The sequence below is a fragment of the Dipteris shenzhenensis genome, chromosome 1 (genome assembly GCF_047967505.1).
Source record: "Dipteris shenzhenensis isolate YYH24624 ecotype China chromosome 1, Dip_SZ_1.0, whole genome shotgun sequence".
Taxonomy (NCBI): Eukaryota; Viridiplantae; Streptophyta; class Polypodiopsida; order Gleicheniales; family Dipteridaceae; genus Dipteris; species Dipteris shenzhenensis.
Window position 1 is genome coordinate 5702109 of NC_141596.1, and position 16282 is coordinate 5718390.

Here is a 16282-nt window from a genome sequence, read left to right on the forward strand (position 1 = left end):
CAACACTGTCTCTGTAAGATCCTCCTCTGCATAGAAAGAATCTGGAATCCTGACATTGGCAGAGTGGCGCCTCACATGGGATCTAAGACCATCAAAACCACTGGAAAATGATCCGAAGTGGACACCCCAGCTGCAATGCAAACAGTACCACCTCTGTTAAGAGCCCAATCATTTGTCAATCCGTGCATGTATAGGCATCTGCAATCTCCTATTCGACCAAGAAAACAGGAGAGAATGTGGCTGAGTGTGAAAAGCATCATCATGCCAAGCATCCCTGCCAATGTACTGAAAAAGGAAGGCATCCCACACTGCTCTCTCTAGGGAGTGAAGGCCACCTTCCCTATCACCCCTTTTGTCTGAGGGCATCTCAACCAAGTTGAAATCTTCCCCTGTAATCCAAGCATCTGCAATATGTGACCAAGAAAGCTGTTCCTTCCAAAAAAGAACACGATCCTCTCTCTAATTGGGTGCTTAAAGGTTTAAGAGACCAACCTTATGCCCATCAATCAAAAGTATAATCCACTGAGCTCTAGAAGGGACTATGATCCCATGTCCAATCAGCAAGGGGAGTGTAGAGGAAGAAACAGAAATGCAAGTACCTCCCCTGGTGCCCAAGGTGGGTGACCAAAAAGTGTGGTCTGAAAGAAGCTTACCCGACTTGGAACAATCCCTAGCATCCAATTTGTGTTCTTGAATCATCAGAATGTCCATGGAACCCCCAGTAACACCTTGATGAAGTTGGCTATGAATCAGCTGCTACCTACGGAGGCGGTGAGGTACACCCTTGAGGCCCTGAACGTTCCAAGTGACAATCCTCATCTGTGAGAGGAGGAGGCCGGATGGAAGATCTGGTAGCGGAGAAAGCCCTCTCCTGCGAAAAATTCCTCCTATCAAGAGGAGGGAAGTCAACTAGGGAAAGCACCCCCCTTGTTGAGGGGAAACTATCTTGGAAGATATGCTCCCCAAGCGTGGAGGGTACAAACTCCTCTGCCTTAATCTAAGTCTTCCAGAACTAAAAATGAATTCTTGCCAAGTATCTCTTGCATAGGAGTATGAAGGAGTACCTCTGGCGCAGGACTGTGAAGGAGCCCTGTGGAAGGAGGAGTGGAACCAATAACCCCCTTACCTCTGTCAGGTGTAGGCAGACGTGACAATATCTGCATGATCTTAGCCACAATCCTATCACTCTCCTCAAGTAAAGCATGGGCCTCTATAGAAAGGTTCTCCCTAGATGAGCACTTCTGTATCTCAACAGGGTCAGGAGCAGTCTCATCTGCACATGGAACCAGGACAGGGATGTCTCTTCAAGAGCTCATAGCTGTGTGGGCAGCAAGGCTACGTGGAGCAGAATGGCGGGCAGAATATTGGCACCAACTTGCGGGCAGTAGCTCTAAGAGAATGTCGGGCTGAAGGAGCAAATGGCAGGCTGGAGCAGAGGTCATCAATGAAGAGGATGGACAGCTCCACGTTGAGCTAGCTGCATCATGCTTGGCCTGTCAGATCATTGAGCTCCAGAACAAAATTTGCACGCAGAAACAAATTTTGTCACTTTTTGCAAGGGCTATAACTTTTCACAAAAAACTCGGATTGCAATGATGTAAAAACGAAATTTGTAGTACTCAAGGTCCTCTACAACTTTGCTGAAGACACAAAGCCGTGATTCTACTTCTAGATCCGGATAGAAGCGTCACATGGTCTGCAGGTCACAAAAAGATGTAGCCGAAGGAAGGAGAAGAGAGGTGGCAGATCATGGCGCGGAGAAGAGAGCTCAAGGAAGGAGAGAAGAGGGCAGCCTTCCAATTAGGAGGAGGTAGAGTAGCTTCATTTGCCTCCCTCACCTCAACCTCTTGGAAGGGAAAGGGAAAGAGAGAGCAGGGCTAGGAACATGGCTTTGATACCACATGAAGAGATCCAGTAGCTAGCTAGGAACGGAATGGAAAGGTGGAAAGCATAATGAAAAGCAAAATGGAAAGGAAAATGAAAGAACAAGTGCTAGGCAATGATAACCAAAGTACTCACATGATATAAAGCTTGATGTTGACTGATGTCATAGACAATAGACAAGTACAACACTATATTGTGTGACACTAGAATCTAGAAAGCCATAGTGTATATGGGATAGCTCCCAATATGACACGTGGCATGTCTAGGACTCACTAAACTTTAAAACACACATAGAACACTTATTTTAGACTCACTTTGGCTTCATATTCCCACAAACCTCTCCTTTTCAGCCTCCCCCCCCCCCCCCCCCTCCCTTCTTCCTCTTCTAGTGTCTCTCTCCATCTTGTCCTCATTCTCCTCTTTATTCTAAGGAGTTTTTTAGTCGGACGGAGCTCATTAGTATTCGAGTTGGCCTTTCCACCACGATTGACGATGGCAGCCAATCCTTGCCTGCTTCCATCGGCCACGAAAACAATCACCTTTTCAAAAGATGAGTTGCAGTAGCTCAAAAAAGATACAGAGCAAGAGAGCTCGACATCACTCTTTGCTCGCATCCATGGGTCCCACCCTTCCAGGTTATAGGCCAGGGACTCTGGATGCTCATCGCTCTACAGGGAGACCTCGCAGGGCACCTTACAGAGGTTCTTCTGCTTGGGCGAGGTTTCTTCTAGATTGTTTTTGACTCCTCGGACGTAGCAGTTAAAGTGCTTCAGGCTAGCCCGTTAGCACTGAGCTCCAAGAGGATTTTTTTGACCCCTTTCTCCTTGGGGTTTGATCCTATCTCAAGGAGGATAGCCGGACGACATCACTCTTCATCATATTTCCCGGCCTTCCTCGGGTGTACCATCGAATTTTGCATTCCATTGGAGCCACCTTTGGGATGATTACCGAGATCCCCCCTCTCCTTGGGTTGCCTTCCTTAGCAGCAAAGGCAGTCAGGTTAGATGGGGTACCGTGTGTTAGGGTCATTGTCTCTGACCCTAACATCTTAGATGACTACATTATGCTTTAGCGTCGAGATGGCTCCTTCTTCAAACAGAGAATCATGATAGCAGGAAGACATGATTAGTGTAGGATTTGCAGGACCCTTGGGCACTTTGCCAGAGATTGCCCAAGGAAAAAAAAGAAGAAAAGGCCTAAAAGGTCCATGGGTGCGCCCCACAACTCCACCCAACCTAGACTTTCCTCATGACCAGCTCCTACCTCTTCCTGCGTTGATAGACCTTCGACTTCACAGCCAGGATCGGCCTCTCGTCCTGGTACTTCTTCAGCGCAACCAAGACCATTAGTCTCTCGTCCTAATATTTCTTCAGCGCGGACAGGACGGTCAGCACGCTCTATTTCAGTCGTCCCCTGTTGGGTGGCTGTTAGAGTTGGGGAGCTTGTTCCACCTCGAGCTACCACAGATGGTGCCGTGGACCCATTACTTCACACAGGAGACATTCTTGTCTTGGTTCCTTGTGCAGATGAGACTGCTTCTGCCCCTCCAGGTGCTCATGTGCTGGAGCACTCACCTACAGAGATCCTTACTGCAGAGACCCGTGCCTTGAGAACAACGCCAAAATCGTGGCCGAGGTCATGCAGTTTGCTACTGAGACCTTGCAGCAGTCCCCTGCTTCTCTTGCACTTGGGTCTACACCTGACAGAGGTAAGGGGGTTATTGGTTCCACTCCTCCTTCTAGAGGGCTCCTTTGCACTCTTGCGCTAGAGGTACTTTGCAAGAATTCATTTTCAATTCTGGTAGACTTGGCTGAGTTTGAGACAGAGGAGGAGTTTGTACCCTCTACGCTCAGGGAGCACATCTTTCAGACATCCATGGACAGATTTTCCCCCTCAGCAGGTGTGGGTGTGCTATCCCCAGTTGACTTTCCTTCTCTTGATAGGAGGAACTTTTCGCAAGAGAGGGTTTTCTCCGCTACCAGGTCGGGTAGGATCTTCCATCCAGCCTCTTCCTCTCACAGATGAGGATTGTCAGTTGGAACATTCAGGGCCTCAAGGTTGTATCTCACTGCCGCCGTAGGCATTTGATTCATAACCAACTTCATCCAGGTGACCCATTGATATTCTTATGATCCAGGATCACAACTTGGATGTCAGGGATTATGCCAAGTCGGGTAAGCTTCTCTGAAGCCATACTTTTTGGTCACCCACCTTGGCACCAAGGGAGGTACTTGCATCTCTGTTTCTTCTTCTATACTCCCCTTGGTGGTTGGGACATGGGATCATAGTCCCTTCCAGAGCTCAGTAGATTATACTTTTGATTGGTGGGCATAAGGTTGGTCTTTTAAACCTTTATGAACCCAATTCTAGAGGGGATCGTGTCCTTGTTTGTAAGGAACTACTCTCTTGGTCACATATTGTAGAGGCTTGGATTATAGGGGGCGATTTCAACATGGTTGAAATGCTCTCAAACAAAAAGGGTGGCAGGGAAGGTGTTATCCACTCCCTATAGAAAGCAGCTTGGGATGCCTTCCTTTTTCGATATAGTGGTGGCAAGGATGCTTGGCACGATGATGCTTTCCACACTCGGCCACATTCTCTCATGTTTTCTTGGTTGAATAGGAGATTGCAGATGCCTATCCATGCACGGATTGATAGATTTTATGTGGATGATTGGGATCTTGATAGAGGTGGTACTGTTAGCATTGTAGCTGGGGTGTCGACTTCAAATCATTTTCCAGTGATTCTGATGGTTTCGGATCCTCATGTGAGGGTCCACTCTGCTAGTGTTGGGATTCCATATGCATTTTATGCAGAGGAGGGCCTTACAGAGATAGTGTTGAGGACCTGGGTAACCCATATGCAGGATGGGCAGCTTTCTCTGTCATACTTAGCTGCAGCCCCTCTCTGGTATTAGCGACTATTATCTTTTAGTTGCTCGTATCGGGAGGGGTGAGATAATCAGGCAGCGTGAGATAGGTATCCGTCAGCAGTTAGCTGCCCTCCAGAGGGAGGAGCAAGAAGAGGCCTACAGATACTTGGAATAAGGAGTGCCTTGCTACAGCAAGGGCCCAACAGCAGTCACTTTTCGATCAGAGAGCAGAGTATGCCTTTCATGCCAGAGAGTCATTTTTGACTCAGATGGGAGGTAGGGTGCGCATGTTGCATACCCCCCCTTTCCCCAACACCCTCCCCCTTTGCGCACATGTCGTGTACCCCCCCTTGCGCATATGTCGCGTAACCCCCCTTTGCACGCATGTCGCGTATCCCTCCCTTGTGCGCATGTCGCGTACCCCGTCCCCCCCTTTGCACACATGTCGCGTACTCTCCCCTTGCGCGCATGTCGCGTACTCCTGTGCCTCCCCCTTTGTGCACATGCCGCGTATCCCCCCCCCTGTTGGTTCATAGAGAAAGCAATGAGACACGATGAACAAATCTTTATTCAAGAGTGGTTACATATATAGGCAACTGCCTCCATGTTGGTAGATCCCAGATCCACAATCATCTCCATGATTATCTCAATCAGTCACCTCCTATGATCACTCACACATCATACCAACTTGACATACCTAACTGCCAAGTCACTAGGACCTTCTAGCACACCTACACTCACACACTCCTTGCATAGGACTCCAAGCCCATAGGCATACACACACACACATCAATTTGCCCCTTCATTCCCTCCCACAAATTGATAACCTCATCCCTCAGCGGTAGTACATGGGATGCTCCATGACTTGCCCACCATCATGTGGCAACACACGTGGCTCCAATTTGTGACTCACTCTTAGGACAACTGGGAGATAGACAGTGACTATGTATGAAAAGCCCAATGAGTCCAACAAGGAAAGAATCTCAAAAGACTAACAATCATTTAAGGATGGACTATCCATGGCAGAGAACCATTATTGACCTCACACACACATAACTTAAAAACATATGGATCCTTACCCTTGTTAGAATTGACTTGGGTGTTGTAACGAGTGAGAGCTTTAACGTTCTCTGATTCTTCTTCTTCTTCGGTCTCTGCTTCTTCGACAATATTCGCTGAACATCTCTTCTTTGCATAACATTCCTTTTCAAAGTGTCCAGGTTTGCCACAAAAGTTACACTTCATTTTGCTCTTTCCCTTGAAATTGCTTTTGGCCAAATATGCCGCTTCTTTGTAGTATGCCCCTTCTTTGTAATCACTTCTTTGTTTGATCTTTCTTTCCTCTTCCAAGAGGGATGCTTCAATTTCCACCAGACTTATCTCTGGTATATTGGTGAGTGTGGTTACAATAGTGCCATATTCTTCGGTGAGACTTCTAAGTAAGATGGCAATTACAATATCTTCATCAAGATTAAACTATGTCAAAATGCTCTTCATTGAATTTAGATGTGAAGAGATGGATTCTCCTCTATCCAATTTTAAATCAAAGAACTTGATAAGTAAACTAAACTAAGAGCATCTCCCCTGTGCTCCAAAAACATGCTTGAGATGAGTCCATGTAGCATGAGTAGTCTCACATCCATCAATATGATGGATAAAAGAATCACTCAAACCAAGAGCAATTATAGCTAGTGCTTTTTCATCTTTGGGAAGCCATGAAGCTTCTCCTTCCCTAGTTGTAGGTTTAGTTTCTTTTCCATTAGCCACCTTCCATATTCCCTTTTTCATGAGAATAAACTTCAATTTTGTTTGCCAAGTGTGGAACCCCTCTCCTTCAAACTTATCTATTTTGAGTTTGGAGGCCGTTTCGGGAAGGTCTTACCAATTTAATAGCAATGTCTAATCCCTTTACAAAAATCACTCTTTCTAAACAAAGAAATCACCTTCACCATATAGATGCAAATTGCAAGATAAGAATTCAGAAAATCCTAGTTGTTTGGCATATGCATAACCAGTTGGCTTCTCCCACAACCTCTTAACTGGGTCTTCTTTACCTTGTACTTTGTCTTTGAAGTCTTCTTGGCATTTGAAGAACTTTGAGAACTTGGCATGTTGTCAAGAGATCAACATCAACTGAACGTCAAAGAACATTCACTGAATTGAAAGGGCACACTTTGAATCTCTGAACTATACGTTCACTGGTCAAGCATTTAGTGTAGCATCAAAAACTCCAAAAATAGACCAGAAATGCTTGCAGAGAACAGAGGAACTTTGGAGGCTTGATACCTCACTTCAAACATCATCAAGCTTGGGGCTTTTGTTGCGCAATCAGAGATATGTAGGTAAGGAAGACTCAGAACAAATCATAGGCGAAATGACGCATTACATCTCCCCGGCAGGCAGCAACATCTTCTTCACTTGAGGAAGCTTTGTCTTCTCTTGAATCGACTAGTTTTTTGTTGATTACTCCCTTGTTATTGGACCAAATCACTTCATATCTCTACTATGGTTAGCTCTAGTAGTAGAGAAAGCATGGCTCATAGGAATTACGAGGTAAGAGATTATAGTGACCAGCATTGCAAAAGTGGCGCAAAGGAGACATAGAAGCGGTGCGTGTAGATGGCGACGAAATCCATCAATCCCTCTAGTCAGATAGGTCGCCCAGGCATAAGGAAGGCCTAGTTGAGAGGATTTTTCAATCCATTGCGTCGATGAGGAGAACTGAGCTTTCCAAGGTCACGGTAGAAGAAGGAGAAATGGGAAGCATTTGGGAAAAAGATGGAATTTTCAAAGAATCTCGTGGATTCTCATTCTAGGCACTAGGATTCTCAACAAGCTTTGATACCACATGTTGGTTCATAGATAAAGCAATGAGGCACAATGAACAAATCTTTATTCAAGAGTGGTTACATATATAGGCAACTGCCTCCATGTTGGTAGATCCCAGATCCACAATCATCTCCATGATTATCTCAATCAGTCACTCCTATGATCACTCACACATCATAGACACCTGACATACCTAACTGCCAAGTCACTAGAACCTTCTAGCACACCTACACTCACACACTCCTTACATAGGACTCCAAGCCAATAGGCATACACACACACATCAATTTTGCCCTTCACCCCCCCCCCCCCCCCCCAACACCCTATGCGCCCCCCTCCCACCCACCCCCCCCTTTGCGCATGCATGTCGCATAACCCCCCACACTGTGCGCATGTCGCATACCCCCCCTCTTCCCCAACCCCCCCTTGTGCGCATGTCGCGTACCCCCCCCCCCTTTGCATGCATGTCATGTACCCCCCCCCCCCCCAAACACCCTGTGCACCCCCCTCCCACACCTCGTGCACCCTCCCCTCCCCCCTGTTCCCCAACCCCCCCCTTTGCGCGCATGTCGCGTACCTCCCCCCCCACACACACACACCCTATGCACCCCCCTCCCACACCCCATGCTCCCCCCCCGGCACCCTCCCCAACATCCCCCCCCCCCTTTGCGTGCATGTCGCGTACCCCCCCCCCGCCCTCCCCTATACCCCGTACACCCCCCTCCCACACCCCATCCCCCCCCCGCCCCCCAACCCACCATGCCTCCCCCTCCCTTGCGTGCATGCGCGACATCCCCCGCACTCCATGCCCCCCCCCCCGGGTCGTGAGTGTTTAGGGGAACGTGTGACGAGTGGAGCTGCCACCCTGCCTGGTTGCCAGCGACTATATTATGGGGAGTGGTTCTCCTGCTTGTGGGCAAAGGCTGACCGTTGAACGAGGGTCGTGGTGCGTCTAGTCGCCCACCCCTCTTGTGACTACCAAAGGCTCCATGGGTGGGTGAACCCTTCTCAACACCGAATGTTTTGACCGTTTTCGTGCGTGCCCGTCTTGTGAGATTCGGCACAGTCGGTGCGGCCGGTGATCTAGTAGGCGATGAGGGATTGCGAGTGGCATCTTGGACGGGCATGTCGCCATTGGTGTGCCACCGTTTGGACCCTGCATGATCAAGGATTGCATCGGTGCTTCCCGTCGCAGATGGATGTTGTAGCTTGTATACCTACAGAGGGTGGTAAACCTTGTGCGATAGACCGTCAAGCGGTTCCAACTCCGTGAGGACTTGATCGTGGGGGTTGTGAGCCGCTCTAGATGAGTGCGTTCCGGAGCGGGTGATTCGACCGTAAATGGCATCGGGTCGTTCCTGCCAGCCCCAGAGTGCGATAGGCAAGGCGCAACGTGAAAGGTGCCTGGGGTGCTATTCGTGACCCTCGTGTGCTGGTGGATCTGCTTTGTGCGGTGCCCGAGCGTGCGTGGGTGATGCATTTTGTGGGCAAGCGGAACGCCTTTGGATGGCGGGGCGTGCCTCGGCCCTTGCCGATGAGCACGGTCTGTTCTCCTGAGGTGGGTTGCTTTCCAAGGCCGCACGCCACATCGTGTGCAAAGTCGGAACACACGGCTTGCGCCGTTCGTGTATTCGAGGATAGCTACCTAGTTGATCCTGCCAGTAGTGATATGCTTGTCTCAAAGATTAAGCCATGCATGTGTAAGTATAAACTCTCTTGTACTGTGAAACTGCGAATGGCTCATTAAATCAGTTATAGTTTCTTTGATAGTACCATGCTACTCGGATAACCGTAGTAATTCTAGAGCTAATGCGTTCACCAACTCCCGACTTCCGGCGGAAGGGACGCATTTATTAGATAAAAGGCCGATGCGGGCTTGCCTCGTAACACGGTGAATCATGATAACTTCGCAAATTTCACGGCCTTTGTGCTGGCGATGCTTCATTCAAATTTTCACCCTATCAACTTTCGATGGTAGGATAGAGGCCTACCATGGTGGGGATGGGTGACGGAGAATTAGGGTTCGATTTCGGAGAGGGAGCCTGAGAAATGGCTACCACATCCAAGGAAGGCAGCAGGTGCGCAAATTACCCAATTCCGACACGAGGAGGTAGTGACAATAAATAACAATACTGGGCTTTTACAAGTCTGGTAATTGGAATGAGTACAATCTAAATCCCTTAACGAGGATCCATTGGAGGGCAAGTCTAGTGCCAAGCAGCCGCGGTAATTCTAGCTTCAATAGCGTATATTTATGTTGTTGTAGTTAAAAAGCTCGTAGTTGGATCTCGGGGTGGATAGAGGGTAGGCCACTGTCATGCTATTGGATGAATTTATGGATCTCCTTGTTGGAAATGATGGATAAAAGTCCTTGGCCTCTTCTGGTGTGCACCGGTCACTCCATTCTTTCTGTCGGGGACACGCTCCTGGCCTTAGTTGGTTGGGATGTGGATTCGGCGATGTTACTTTGAAAAAATTAGAGTGCTCAAAGCAAGCCTATGCTCTGAATACATTAGCATGGAATAACGTGATAGGACTCTGGTCCTATTGCGTTGGTCTTCGGGACCAGAGTAATGATTAATAGGGACAGTTGGGGGCATTCGTATTTCATTGTCAGAGGTGAAATTCTTGGATTTATGAAAGACGAACTACTTCAAAAGCATTTGCCAAGGATGTTTTCATTAATCAAGAACGAAAGTTGGGGGCTCGAAGATGATCAGATACCGTCCTAGTCTCAACCATAAACGATGCTGACTAGGGATTGGCGGATGTTACTTCAATGACTCCGCCAGCACCTTATGAGAAATCAAAGTTTTTGTGTTCCGGGGGAAGTATGGTCGCAAGGCTGAAACTTAAAGGAAATGACGGAAGGGCACAACCAGGAGTGGAGCTTGTGGCTTAATTTGACTCAAGGCGGGGAAACTTACCAGGTCCAGACATAGTAAGGATTGACAGATTGAGAGCTCTTTCTTGATTCTATGGGTGGTGGTGCATGGCCGTTCTTAGTTGGTGGAGTGATTTGTTTGGTTAATTCCGTTAACGAGCATGACCTCAACCTGCTAACTAGTTACACGAAGGATCCTCTTTGTGGCCAATTTCTTAGAGGGACTATGGCCGTCTAGGCCATGAGGCCCGGGTAATCTTTTGTTTTTTTGTTTTTTTTCAAGAAAATTACTTCATTAAGTATGAATGAAAACCGCGAGGGCAAGCTCAAATGCGCGAGTACATCATGCAATGCATGAGGAAAAAACAGCTCAAAATGAGCTAATAAAGAACCAAGGGGGACGCTGAAAATGCCATCTCAACCCTGAAGGAAACTCAGAGAAGAAAGGAGATCCCCATCAAACTCTAAAAAAGTAACTCTCTTGGCAGTGGTTGCTCTGGAGGATCCCTGCATGCTCGCCTGAACGGCCATTAGAGTGTGTACAGTGTCAGTCCAAATACTGGCCATAGTCTAGGAAGGGTGAACCTAGATACCCTCCATCGCCTCTGTACACCTGGCTCTCCAAATTTGCCAAGTTGCAATGCTAGCCAAAATCTCCCAAGACGTGTCTACTGAGGCATGAGCAGCTCTGAAAGGAGTGAGGGGAACATCCTGGAGGGAACAAGACTCCACTGAATGTCGCCGTACAATGAAAGCTGGATCTAGATCATGTCCCTCGAAAAACACGTGTGGGCCAGTAAGAGATAACCAAGCCACTGAACCCCAGGTCATATAGAAAGGTGTTGTATGAAAGATGCTGAAAAGGTATAAAAATTGGCTAGGACAGAGCTGCTCCTCTCCCCGTGAGCTCTGCTGCCCACCCCCCCTCTCCTCTCTCAGCCAGCCCCTTCTCCCTCTCCCTCACCCTCGCTGCCCCCCCTCTCCCTCCCCTCGCCAGCCCCCTCTCCCTCTCTCACTCTCTCCTCGCCAGCCCCCTCTCCCTCCTCCCTCACCCTCCCGCTCCCCTTCCTCCTCCCCGCCCTCTCTCTCCTTCACCCGCCAGCCCCCCCGCCCCCCTCCTCCACCCCCGCCCCCTCTCTCCTCCTCCCCCGCTCTCCCCCTCCCCCTCCGCCAGCCCCCTCTCCCTCCCCGCCAACCCCTCTCCCCCCTCCCTCACCCTCCCGCTCCCCTCCTCCTCCCCGCCCTTCCTCTCCTTCACCTGCCAGCCCCCCCGCCCCCCTCCACCCCCGCCCCCTCCCTCCTTCTCCCCCGCCCACCTTCTCCCCCTCTGCCAGCCCCCTCTCCTCCCTGCCTTCCCCCTCTCCCTCCTCCCTCACCCTCCTGCTCCCCTTCCTCCTCCCCGCCCTCCCTCTCCTCCACCCGCCAGCCCCCCTGCCCCTCCTTCCCCGCCCCCTCCCTCCTTCTCCCCCGCCCACCCTCTCCCCCTTCCCGCCTTCCCTCTCCCCCTTCCCAGCCCCCTCGCCCGCTCTCCCACCCGCCCCCTCCCCCTCCCCCGTGCCCCGCCCCCTCCTTTCCTCTCCCCCGCCCACCCTCTACCCACCAGCCATTACCCTCCCCGCCCTCCCCCCCCCCCCCCCCTTCCTAACCCGCAGCTCCCCTCGGCCTCCTCTCCCCTGCCTCCCTCCTCCCCCCCTGCTGCTGCCTCCCCGACTCCTCTCCTCCTCTTCCCCTCTCTCCTACCCTCTCCTGTTCTCCTTCCTCCAGCGCCCGTGTTCCAGGGCGTCTTGGGCAACAGGTTCACGAACGGAACTTTTTTAGTGTTTGAATCGGTCTTTTCACATCGATTGGCAAATGGATCCCCACTCAACCGGCCGCAAGTACCGTCATTTTTTCAGAAGACGAGTTGCAACAGCTCAAGAAAGATGTGGAACTAGAGGGCTCCACATCACTTTTCGCCCGCATCTTTGAGTCACACCCTTCTAGATCACAGGCTAGAGACTGGGATGCTAGCGGCGTTACCAAGAGATCTCGTCCCACACTTCAGAGATGTTCGACTTTTGGGATGTGGATTCTTCCAAGTGGTATTCGACTCCCACGAGTCCACGGCCCTTGTTCTCAAAGCTAATCCTCTGGCTTTGGGTTCGAGGAGGCTTTTTCTTTTGCCCTACACCTTGGGCTTCGATCCGGTCGAGGAGGACAATCAGGTCACATCATTGTTCATTAGATTTCCTGGTCTTCCTCAGGTCTACCATCGACTTCTTGCTACTATCGGAGCCACATTCAGAGTGGTCACTGAAATCCCCCCCCTTCCTGGCATGCCTTCTTCCTCGGCAGAGGCAATCAGAGCAGACGGGGTGCCTCGAGTTAGGGTCATTGTCTCTGATGCTATCATCTCAAATGACCACATCATGCTTCAGCGCCCAGATGGCTCTCTCTTTCGATAGAGAGTCGAGATTTTAGGTAGACAGGACCAGTGCAGGATTTGCAGGACCCTTGGGCACTTTGCTAGAGATTGCCCAAGAAAGAGAAAAAGACGCAATAGGTCTTCTGGTGCGGCTCCTTCACGTACTACCCCGAATGCACCTCCCCAACACCCTGTACTACTCACTCCAGGACCACCAAGAGCAGCAGGGCGCCTTGCTTCACGCACCTCAGGACCACCAGGGGCAGCAGGGTGCCCAAAGCCCCCGTAGCACACCCAGTACCACAATGGAGAGCAATCAGAGCGGCTCCCTTACCTCAGGAGGAGACCTTTGATCCAGTTCAGACAGACGCCATCCAGATTCCAGAGGTAAATGTTGCTGCAGCCCCAGACACTATAGTAGGGGCCTTTAGATGCACCAATACCAGCCCCAGTCACTTTGGTTTTCTGATCATGAGGGGGCTACCGGTACTTCTTCCCCACAGACTATTCCTGCCACAATCAGGACGACTGAGGGAATGCATGCACAGATGAGGACTCTAGATCCTAGCCACATGTCTCGTCAGCCCTTAGCTCTAGTTCTGCTGATAGACGCCTGCCAGGTCCCTCTCCTCCATCTTCCACGAGTGCAGGTCTTCTTCGCACTCCTCGACCAGACCTGCTTCTTAGGAACTCTTTTTCGGCACTGGTAGACTCGGCGACTTTCATGGATGATGAGGAGTTTGTGCCCTCCACCTCATGGGTCCTGGTCATTCGGATTCCTTTTGATAGGGCCTCCCCCTCAGCAGGTGTGGGGATCCTTTCACCTGTTGAGTTTCCTTCCCTCAGCAAGAGTGTTTCGGCCCAAGGGAAGCTCGTCTCCTCTACTAGGTCGGGTAAGCCTTTCCACCCAGCATCCTCCTGACGATGAGGATAGTCAGCTAGAACATACAGGGCCTAGGTGGAGTTCCACACCGTTGCCGTAGGCAGCTGATCCGAAATCAGCTTCATCCAGGTGTCACTGGAGGTGCTATTGATATCCTTTTTATCCAGGAACACAAGCTGGATGCCAATGATTGCTCTAAGTCTGGCAAACTTCATTCAGGACACACATTCTGGTCGCCTGCTATGGGCACAAGGGGAGGTACTTGCATTTCGGTCTCTCCTTCTATTCTACCCTTGGTTGCTGGTCATGGTATTATCTCCCCCTCTAGAGCTCAATGGATCATTATTTTGATTGGAGGGCATAATATTGGTCTTCTCAATCTGTATGCCCCCAACAACAGAGGGGAGCGAGTCTCCTTTTGGAAGGAGTTACTATCTTGGGCCCCTATTGCAGATTCTTGGATCATTGGTGGCAATTTCAACATGGTGTAATTGCCATCAGACAAAAAGGGAGGCAGACAGGGTGGAATTCATTCTTTGGAGAGGGCAGCCTGGGATGCCTTTCTCTTTCAGTACAGTGGCAGGGACACTTGGTTTGATGATGCCCTTCATGTTATGCCACAGTCACTCCTGTACTCTTGGTCGAACAGGAGAGTACACATGCCCATCCAGTGGGACTTTGGTGAGATGCCTGACTCACTTACAGATGGTCTCATTCATCTCATCCCAAAGGGGGTAATAGGAATCTAGTGTCACAATGGAGACCCATCACTCTATTGGGTACTTTACAAGATTCTGGCAAAAGCCATCCGTATGCGGCTATAGGTTTTTCTTCTAGATTTGATTCATGACACACAGACAGGGTTTGTGCATGGCAGAAGTATTTTCGATAATATTTTCTCAATTTGGGAGGCCTCAGAATGGTGGGCCATGCAGAGCTGCTAGAGGTTGGCCATTCTACTCTTGGACTTTGAGAAAGCTTACGACAGAGTAGACTGGGATGTTTTAGAGGGTACTCTATCTCCCTTTGGTTTTTCAGATGCATGGATTAGAGGAGTATCCTCTCTCATCCCACGGAGCTTCCTACGAAGATGGCCACATATCGTGACCATTTTCTCAGGATTTCAGAGGATGGCTTCATCATATCCCCAGGATATATCGGCGTTCATATGTCGCACTCACTCAGGATTGCCTTGGGCCAGCTCAGGGTATCTTCCCACAGATTAGACGTTGAGGCCGGCAGGATGCGTCGTACAGCTACCGGACATAGACCCAGGCGAGAGACTAGGATATGCCCTTGTTGCACTATGGGGGAGGTGGAGACTGAGGAGCACTTTGTTTGCAGATGCCCTTTATATTATGAGATCCGTGGCAGATTTCACTGTTTATTTGGGCACGGATTTGGACCTCTCTCTCGGATTATGGAGTATGAGGATCAGTATTGCTTAGCGTTGTTCATCAGGGAGATCACCAGATATAGAGAGAGATTCCTCAGAGAGCACCGTCGCATCCCTGCCAGAGACCTGGTTATTCATGAGGAGCAGGACGAGGCGCAAGACCATGAGCACAGAGATAGCCCATCTTGCCAGAGAGCACCGATGGTTCCACCCCGAGGATGTACATATGACATGATCCGGCTGCACCGCAGGATGATCTTACACAGAGGCCGTACCCGTCGCTTTATTTCTAGACGACGGAGGATGATGGCAGATTTTCGGAGGAGATTGCTCCATGGAGACTTGGCACCGCCAGCAGCCCATTTGACACTTGCCCAGATCTTCACACTCATGGCAGGAGGCATGGTCGATGGCCATGACTTCCATCATTTCTTTGGATCACAGACCCCTTAGGGAAGACGATGTTCCTCATATTTCATATTTTACATTTTGTATCTAGGCATTTTTGGTACTCTATTTCATTTCATTTTGTATCTAGGATTTTTGTAGCCATTTTTGGCATCTTAGCGGTATTACGATGAGGCCACCTAGTTGGCGCATCGTTGATGATGTATTTTCCTTTCGGATGATTTTGTGTCCCATAGGCCATGTATGGCCTTCCGTGGACCTTTAATAAAATTTCTTTCTTTCTTTCTTTCTTTCTACAGATCAGCCCATAGCCAGATGCTTATTGGGGGGGTAAGAGGAGACAGATTTCAGATCAGTAGATCAGTCTGCCAGGGATGTCCTCTCGTCCCTTTTCTTTTTCTGTTTGTGGCGGAAGCTATGAGTATCTACCTTAGATCTCAAGCTGATATTTTTGGGCTGAGGCTTCCTCTTTGCAGGAAAGAAGAGCTCCTGGATAGTGAATTGGCAGATGACACGGCTGTTTCTTCCGGATAGTCTTGGATTTATTTTGCACAGCTGCAGGTGCACACATAAATTAGCATAAATCCAATGGTTTCTGGATTTGCGATGATGACACCCCGGATTGGGGTAATGATATTGGTTTCACTTGAGTACAGAGGGGTGTCTCCGTCAAATATTTGGGCTGCCAGGTTCAGGTGGGCATGTCTCCTTCACAAAAGTTT

At 49.7% G+C, this 16282-nt stretch overlaps 1 pseudogene; it reads left to right on the forward strand.

The window, feature by feature from the left end:
• Positions 1 to 9230: 9230 nt before the first annotated feature.
• LOC147905288 (18S ribosomal RNA) lies at positions 9231 to 10410 on the forward strand (annotated as a pseudogene).
• Positions 10411 to 16282: the final 5872 nt, after the last annotated feature.